General features: G+C 35.8%; 2 non-coding genes across 2 annotated transcripts; both read left to right on the forward strand.

The window, feature by feature from the left end:
- The first annotated feature begins 1,328 nt into the window (after positions 1-1,328).
- On the forward strand, positions 1,329-1,401 carry TRNAA-UGC. Its single transcript has one exon. It is a non-coding gene; the product is annotated as a tRNA-Ala (tRNA).
- A 137-nt stretch (positions 1,402-1,538) lies between these two features.
- Positions 1,539-1,611, forward strand: TRNAA-AGC. The gene has a single exon. It is a non-coding gene; the product is annotated as a tRNA-Ala (tRNA).
- The last annotated feature ends 7,078 nt before the right edge of the window (positions 1,612-8,689 follow it).

Here is an 8,689-nt window from a genome sequence, read left to right on the forward strand (position 1 = left end):
TACCGATGACGAGATGTTTAGGACTTTGTGACATAAGAATTTTTTGGATATAGCTTAGATGGTAGAGCACTCGCTTTGCATGCGAGAGGTATGGGGATCGATACACAATTGTGGGGATGTAGCTTATGATGGGAATTTGAGGGTTTTATGATGCAACAATTGTGGGGATGTAGCTTATGATGGGAATTTGAGGGTTTTATGATGCAACAATTGTGGGGATGTAGCTTATGATTGGAAATTTAGGGTTTTATGATGCAAGAATTGTGGTCATGTAGCTTATGATGGGAAATTTAGGGTTTTATGATGCAAGAATTGTGGGGATGTAGCTTAGATGGTAGAGCTCATTTAGGATGCGAGAGTTAAGGGGATATCCCGCATCTCCAAAAGAAACTATTTGTTATTAATATTTTACTTCTATTCAACCTTTCCTTATTTATGACATAATTAGTGGAGATATTTTTTCATTTTCACTTGATGACGGGGCATTTAGGGTTTTCTGATATAAGTATTGTGGGAATGTAGCTTAGATGGTAGATTGCTTGCTTAGCATGCGAGAGGTACGAGGATCGGATCGATACCCCATACCTCCAAAAGAAACTATTCGTTATTACTATTTTATTTCTATTCAATTTTTCCTTATTTATGACATAATGAATAGCGTTATTTTTTTATTTTCACTATTGTTGATGACGAGATGTTTAGGATTTTGTGATGTAAGAATCTTGAGGATATAGCTTAGATGGTTGAGCGTTTGAATCCCATGTGAGAAGTATTGGGATCGATACCATGCATCAACAAAGGAAACCATTACTAAGTATATTAGTTCTTTTAAATGTTTCCTTATTTACGACATAATGAGCGGGGATAGTTTTTCATTTTCGAATGTAGCATGGGAGTGGGAATGTAGCATGGGAGTGGGAATGTAGCATGGGAGAGATACGGGGATCGATACCTCGCATCTTCAAAAGAAACTATTCGTTATTACTATTTTATTTCAGTTAATATTTCCTTATTTATGACATAATGAGTAGTGATATTTTTTCATTTTCACTATTATTCATGACGAGACGCTTAGGGTTTCGTGTCGTAAAAATTGTAGAGATATAGCTTAGATGGTAGAGCGCTTGCTTTGCATGCGAGTTGTACGGGGATTGATAACCCGCCTCTCCAAAAGAAAGTATTTAATTTGTTATTATTTTTTTTCATTTTCACAATTATCGATGCCCTGCATCACCAAACCAAACTATTTGTTATTAATATTTTGATATTTTTTTATTTTCACTATTATTAATGATGGGACATTTAGGGTTTTATGATGTAAAAATCATGGGGATGTAGCTCAGATGGTAGAGCGCTCGCTTTGCATGCGAGAGGTACGGGGATCGATACCCCGCATCTCCAAAAATTAGACTATCTATTATTAAATATATTATTTCTTTTCAATTTTTCCCTATTCATGACATGTTGGGTAGCAATATTTCTTCATTTTCACTATTATTGATGACGGGAAATTTAGGGTTTTGTGATGCAAAACTTGTGGGGATGTAGCTCAGATGGTAGAGCGCTCGCTTAGCATGTGAGAGGTACAGGGATTGATACCCTGCATCTCCAAAAGGGAAAAGTTATTTTTTTAAGTATGAATTAATTTAACATGTTATGTATAAGGTGGGTACGAGAGAAAAAGAAAAGATACTTATAAAAGGATTATGGAGAAATTATTTTTTTAAGTATGAATTAATTTAACATGTTATGTATAAGGTGGGTACGAGAGAAAAAGAAAAGATACTTATAAAAGGATTATGGAGAAATTATTTTTTTAAGTATGAATTAATTTAACATGTTATGTATAAGGTGGGTACGAGAGAAAAAGAAAAGATACTTAATGGCTAAGTAATGTCCCACAAGCACATAGAGAGAGGACTTATTGTAAAGGAAATTTGATGAGGAATTTGATGAATTCCTTAAAAGAGATAAGAGCTTATACTACTCGTGGAAAGGGAATTGAGCTTATACTACTTGTAGTGGAAAGGGAATTTGATGAATTCCTTAAAAGAGATAAGAAAGGGAATTTGATGAATTCCTTAAAAGAGATAAGAAATTCCGTAAAAGAGATAAGAGCTTATACTACTTGTAGTGGAAAGGGAATTTGATGAATTCCTTAAAAGAGATAAGAGCTTATACTACTTGTAGTGGAGAGGGAATTTGATAAATTCCTTAAAAGAGATAGTAGTTTATACTACTTGTGGAGGGGGAATTTGATGAATTCCTTAAAAGAGATAAGAGCTTATACTACTTGTAGTGGAGAGGGAATTTGATAAATTCCTTAAAAGAGATAGTAGTTTATACTACTTGTGGAGGGGGAATTTGATGAATTCCTTAAAAGATTCCTCCAAATGATAAGAGCTTATTGGATGGCGGTAGCGTCCCATGCATATGACGAAACTTCTTCACAATTGCAATATCTGACAAATGAATATTGTTGTCATTTATAGCTTCTATCACAATAATATAAAATTTTGGGTCAAAGCCTATATGGGACTGAAAAGACCACCACACGCTTGTAGATTAAATTATATCTACCACCTCTGAAATTTTCCACGGCAAACCTTCCAACAGCTTGCACTTCTTCATCATTGACATCCTTAATTGGAACTAGATTTTAAGGCAAATCTTCTCCACGACTCACTTTGGAACACTTTTATAGATAGTTTCAACAAACTTACTTTGCTCGTGAATACTTTAGAGTTCAATATTTTTAGTTGGAGAACGCTATTCAAATTGATAGGGTCGAATCTTACAACAAAGTCCTCTCTCAAATATGGTTCGTTATTTGATTATTTTCTCTTGAGTGAATTTTAAGTGAAACACATTCTCTACCCAAGTAGTTGCAAGATGCAAGCTTCACACTAAGAGGAATCAAAGTCCCAAGTATCAACGTCCTTTAAGTGTCAATTTTCATTCTCCATCTCAACATAAATTAAACTTATTTTCGTGAAGATATCTATTTATAAAAGTAAAATATTTCAGAGTTAAAAAATAAAAATGAGATATAGATACGAGACATAAATATGATACCAAATAGATATGGTAACTGTTAGGATTAGATTTTATTGAGTTATTTGAATTAGATTTGATCTAGTTATTTGAATTAGATTTGATTTAGTCATTCTTCAATTGGATGAGAGATTTCTCCCAATTCTTCTTATGTTTCCAATTTTCTTTTTCTGTTCCTACAAATTTGGTATCAGAGTCATGCCCTAAACTAGTTAAAACTAGAAGCAGCAGTCTTCTAAGTGTGTCATAATAAAAGTATGTCGATGGAGAGTACAGTTGTGCAGTCTGATGGAAGATGGAGTCAAGGTCGTGGAAGCTTTAGTGGCAGAGGAAGGGGACGAGGCAGACAAACCTTCAACAAGGCCATAGTGGAGTGCTATAACTGTCACAAGCTAGGACATTTTCAATGGGAATGTCAAGCATGGTTGTAATCGGAAAGGGTAATGTACGACTGGAAGTGAATGGAATCATAATGATAATCACAGGAGTGTTCTATGTGCTAGACCTGAAGAACAATTTGTTGAGTAGTGGTAAATTGCAAGCAAAGGGGGTTACCTTTTTGTTTCAAAATGGAACATGCAAGGTGTTTCATCCTGAGAGAGGCTTAATCATGGAGACAAAGATGTCTTTGAATCGAATATTCGTATTGCATGCTATATCTCAGCCTGTAGCAGCCACTCAAACTCAATTGAAACTTATGGGGAGAAGTGGTTCAAGGTCTCTGTCATACACTCACCGCTCCAATTCCTATCGCCATAGTCAGAGAAGCAGAAGGGACCCAAGTCCTTCCCCCTATCATTCCATTACCCATTCCAAGAGAAGCAGCCGTTCAAGTTTCCTCAGCCGCCAATGCAGAAGTAGGTCTTCCTCGTTATCTCCTTTCCCCAAATTGTTCAGTTTTAGTCCTAGTTGTGCATCCACTGATCGGAATCATTCCATAGAGAAGCTTAAGAAAGAGGAAGAAGAGAAGAAAAGGCGTGAAGCAAAGTTGAAGAAGTTAGAAGAAGATGCAGCTAGGAGGATGAAAGAACTAATTCAGAAGAAGATGCAGTTAGGAGGATGGAAAAACTAATTCAGAAGAAGGTTGGAGAAAGGCTAAACTCTGAAGAGACTAAATTAGAAATACAGAGGAGAATAGAGGAAGGTCGCACGAAGTTGTTTGTTGATTTTGATGTGCAGCTTGAGAAAGAGAAAGAAGCCGCTCTTACTGCTACAAGACAAAAAGAAGAACAAGCACGAAAAGAGAGAGAAGAGCTAGATAAAATGCTAGAAAAGAAAAGAAGAAGGGTAGAAAAAGCACAACGACGATTAGTTCTGGAGCTACAGCGAAAGGAAGAAAAACAATATTGTGAGCTCGAGTTGATTTAGAGACAAAAAGAGGAGGCATCTCAGAGAACTAAGCTAGATGATAAGAGTTTGAGTTATGTTGTGCTGGTAGTTAGTGAAGAGTCAAAAGCTTACAGACTCTGATATAGAAGCGACAGATGAAAATAATGATATAGAAGCGGCAGATGAAAATACTGCAGAGGAAAATACAACCCCTTAAAGGGAAACCGGGATGCTAAGGAATTAAAAAGCTTTATTTTTGACGTAGAACAATACTTGAAGGTTATTGGAACTTGCTCATAGGACCTAAGAGTTACGTTGGTCGCAATGCATCTCATAGACGATGCAAAACTATGGTGGCACTCGAAGGTGAATGGTATAAAAAATGGGTCATGCACCATAAACTCATGGGAAGATTGTTGTTGGAATCGATGCAATCGACGCTCGTCTGGATGAGTTGCCAATCAAAGACCTGACGTTTGATGTTGACCCTTTTGAAGAAAGAGCCACACGATCGAACAGCTCGAAACATCGAGGTAACTTTGAGAACTGTATCACACACATGAAAGGACGTGACGAAGAGTTAGACATTACCCAAAACATCATAGTAAAACTCTTCAGGGATTAGACAAAGGACTTTAGGACAACTACACCAAAAATTCATTGTTGTCCAACGGTTTGGATATTTGGCTTTCACCTAGGAGATTCTGGTTTGATTCTCTGAAATTGAATATTATTTTCTTATTTCTTTCTATTTTATAGTTTCATCTTTTGTCACCAATTATATTTAAACTTTACCTCATTTTGAGGGCACTGTAATGGTCAAGTTCAATAGTATCTTAGATTAAAAAGACTTTTATGAACATTGTACCTATGTTAGTGTTATGTTATAGATATTTGTTTCAATTTCAACAAGTGGGGTTGAGGTGATTCAAATGGTTAATGCGATAATCCGGCTATTTTTGAGGTCTCTCTTGTTGAACGCCATCATGGTTTAGATGTGCACCCGAGTGAGTTTGACAAGGAGACCCAAATTTAAATTTTACCTACGTTTGAGAGGCACTATAATGGTCAAGTTCAATGGTATTTTAGACTAAAAAGACTTTTATGAACTTTGTACCTTTGTTAGTGTTACTTTGTACCTTTGTTTGTGTTACTTTGTACCTTTGTTAGTGTTATGTTATAGAAATTTGGTCAAGTTCAACAAGTGGGGTTGAGGTGATTCAAATGGTTAATGCCACTTTATTTGATTCAAATTGTTAATGTGATAATCTAGTTGAATAGTTACAAGTTATTTCCAAGGTCTCTCTTATTGAACGCCAGCAAGACTAAAATGATTGAGATGAGCACATGAGTGAGTTTGACCAAATTGAAATAAAATCAAATAAAATCACTAAAAAAAAATCAATAAAATAGATAAAAAAAAGTGAAAAAAAATTAGCCTTATGACACTTCCTTCAACTCGAAGGGTAGTAAATAAAGGATTCCTTCGCCCAAGACCCATGATCCTACTCCCAACATGGAAATGATAAGCTATAGAATCATTCCAAGAACCTCAATGGATGGGTTACAAACTTACATTTCCAATCTCGACAACTGGATGTGTCATCTGTGTTAGAAGAACGACCGCATTAGAGCAAGTCATGAGGATAGAAGATCCCGTTGGAGGATGATAGACGAACCGTAATCTTCAGCCCAACGAGCCAAGCTTTTGTAGAAGCAAGAACCCTTGTATTAAAGAAATTAACACCTTCTTATACAAAATTTTGATCAACCAAGAGATAAAGCTAGAATTAGATGATGAGATCCAAGATTGAGAAACGAGATTTGGAACCTTTTTCTAAATTGAGTCACTTCACCATCGAACTTGATCATGGCTTGATTGAATTACTCAGATGGAATCTACCACAAGAATTGCATGAAACTTGGAAATGACAAAGATATGCTCAGATTTCTATAAGGGGGATCGTCTCAACTTGAGAGATTAATTTCATTGATCACAAATATGCTTTTACATAATAATTTGTGGTGGCCGTGATTTAATCTCGATCCCTTTAGATCTCCACAGAAGACGAAGTCAATTTGAGCATTACAAACTTTATGAAATTAAAATAATAAATAAAGTTTTCTAACCGCTCATGAAATGATGCTTGCAACTTTATCCACTACTTCAACAGTCCAAATATATGAAATTAAAATAATAAATAAAGTTTTCTAACCGCTCATGAAATGATGCTTGCAACTTTATCCACTACTTCAACAGTCCAAATATATAAAATTAAAATAATAAATAAAGTTTTCTAACCGCTCATGAAATGATGCTTGCAACTTTATCCACTACTTCAACAGTCCATCTTCAATCTGATGCTCTCCCAACTGAACTATCCCCACAATCATTAGAAATCAAAATTCACCAGTAAAGATATTTTCATTGATTCATTGAGATTTTAAAAAGAAATAATGACTAATTTTTTATTGAATAGTCAAGTCATGCAAATAGAAATAGGTGCGGTGAACGGGGAGATCGAACACGTGACCTTCAAATCTTAAGTCTGACACTCTCCAAACTTAGCTATCCTCGCTAACATTAAAAATGAAAGTTTTTATGTAAAGATATTTCCGCTAATTAATTGAAACTTTAGAAAGAAATGATCACTAATTTTTGATTGAATAGTCAAATTGTGCAATGTGAACCATGTGTGGTTAACGTGGATCGAGCACGAGACCTTCAGATCTTCAATCTAACGCTCTCTCAACTGAGCTATCCACACTATAGTTAAAAATAAAAATTCATCAGTAAAGGTATTTTCGCTAATTCATTGAAATTTTAAATAGAAATAATCACTAATTTTTAATAAGATATTCAAGTTATCCAACTTGTATAAGGTGCGGTGAACTAGAACACGTTAGGTATTTCCGATAATTCATTGAGATTTTAGAAAGGAATATTGACTAATTTTAGATTGAATAGTCGAGTTATGCAACTAGAATTAGGTGCACTGAACGTGGAGATCAAACACGTGACCTTCAAATCTTCAGTCTGACTCTCTCCCAACAGAGCTATCCCCGCTAATATTAAAAATGAAAATTCATAAGTAAAGGTATTTCCGTTAATTCATTATGTTTAAAAAAGAAATAATCACTAATTTTAGATTGAATAAGCAAGTTATGTTTTTAGATTGTATAGTCACATAATAAACTTGTATTAGGTGCGTTGAACAGGGATAAAACACGTGTGACCTTCAAATTTTTAGTCTAACAATCTCCCAACTAAGCTACTCTTGCTAACATTAAAAATGAATATTTATCGGTAAAGGTATTGGGTGCACTTCTGGAAATTCAACAAAATGCAATAGTATTAGACCGATATGCCAGATTTAAATCTCGCTTCTGGAAAATTCAACAAAAGGCATTGGGTACGCAGTTGTAGTACGACATTCCACCCATAAACAGATGGTCAAACAGAAATGCTCAAGCAAATATTGGAAGACATGTTGAGGGTATATGTGATGGATTTTGCAGGAAGTTGGGATAAGTACCTACCCCTTATGAAATTCGCTTATAATAATACTTGCCAAGCCACCATACAAATGGCCACATACGAGGTTCTCTATGGATGAAGATTTCGATCCCCTATCCTTTGGGAAGAAAGGGGGCAAACGACAACTATTGGGCCAGAGCTGGTGCAAATTTCCAACGCCGCAATCCAGAAGATTAAAGCTAGGATACAAACCGCACAAAGCCGAGAGAAAAGCTATGCAGACCTAAGGCGCAAGGACATGGAATTGTAGGTAGGGGATCATATATTCCTAAAGGTAGCACCCAATGAGAGGGGTGCTCAGGTAGGGTGAAAAGGGGAAGCTAAGCCCTAGGTTTATCCGTCCCTTTGAGATATTAGAAAGGATTGGATCTGTGGCCTATAGAATCGGGCAGTGCCCAAACTTGTCTGCAGTACATAATATCTTTCATGTATCCATACTACGGAAGTATACCCTAGATCGTTCGCACGTACTGGCTCATGAAACTCTCTTCTTGAGAGATGACCTAACGTATAAAGAAGACCCGATTCAAATAATAGACAAGAAAGTCAAATGATTGAGAAACAAGGAAATCCCTCTTGTTAAGGTCCTATGGAAGAATCATAGAGTAGAAGAAGGCATTTGGGAAACATAAGGCAAATAAGAACCTTGTACCGTGACCTATTTTAGAATAAGCACTTTCGATGACTGAAAGTTTTCGAAGGAGAGGAGAATTTGCAACACTCAAGGTCTCCAATAAGAGACAGTGTATAATCCCTACTAGGTTGTAT

The sequence above is a fragment of the Cucurbita moschata genome, unplaced genomic scaffold, assembly GCF_002738365.1.
Source record: "Cucurbita moschata cultivar Rifu unplaced genomic scaffold, Cmos_1.0 Cmo_Scf00084, whole genome shotgun sequence".
Lineage (NCBI taxonomy): Eukaryota > Viridiplantae > Streptophyta > Magnoliopsida > Cucurbitales > Cucurbitaceae > Cucurbita > Cucurbita moschata.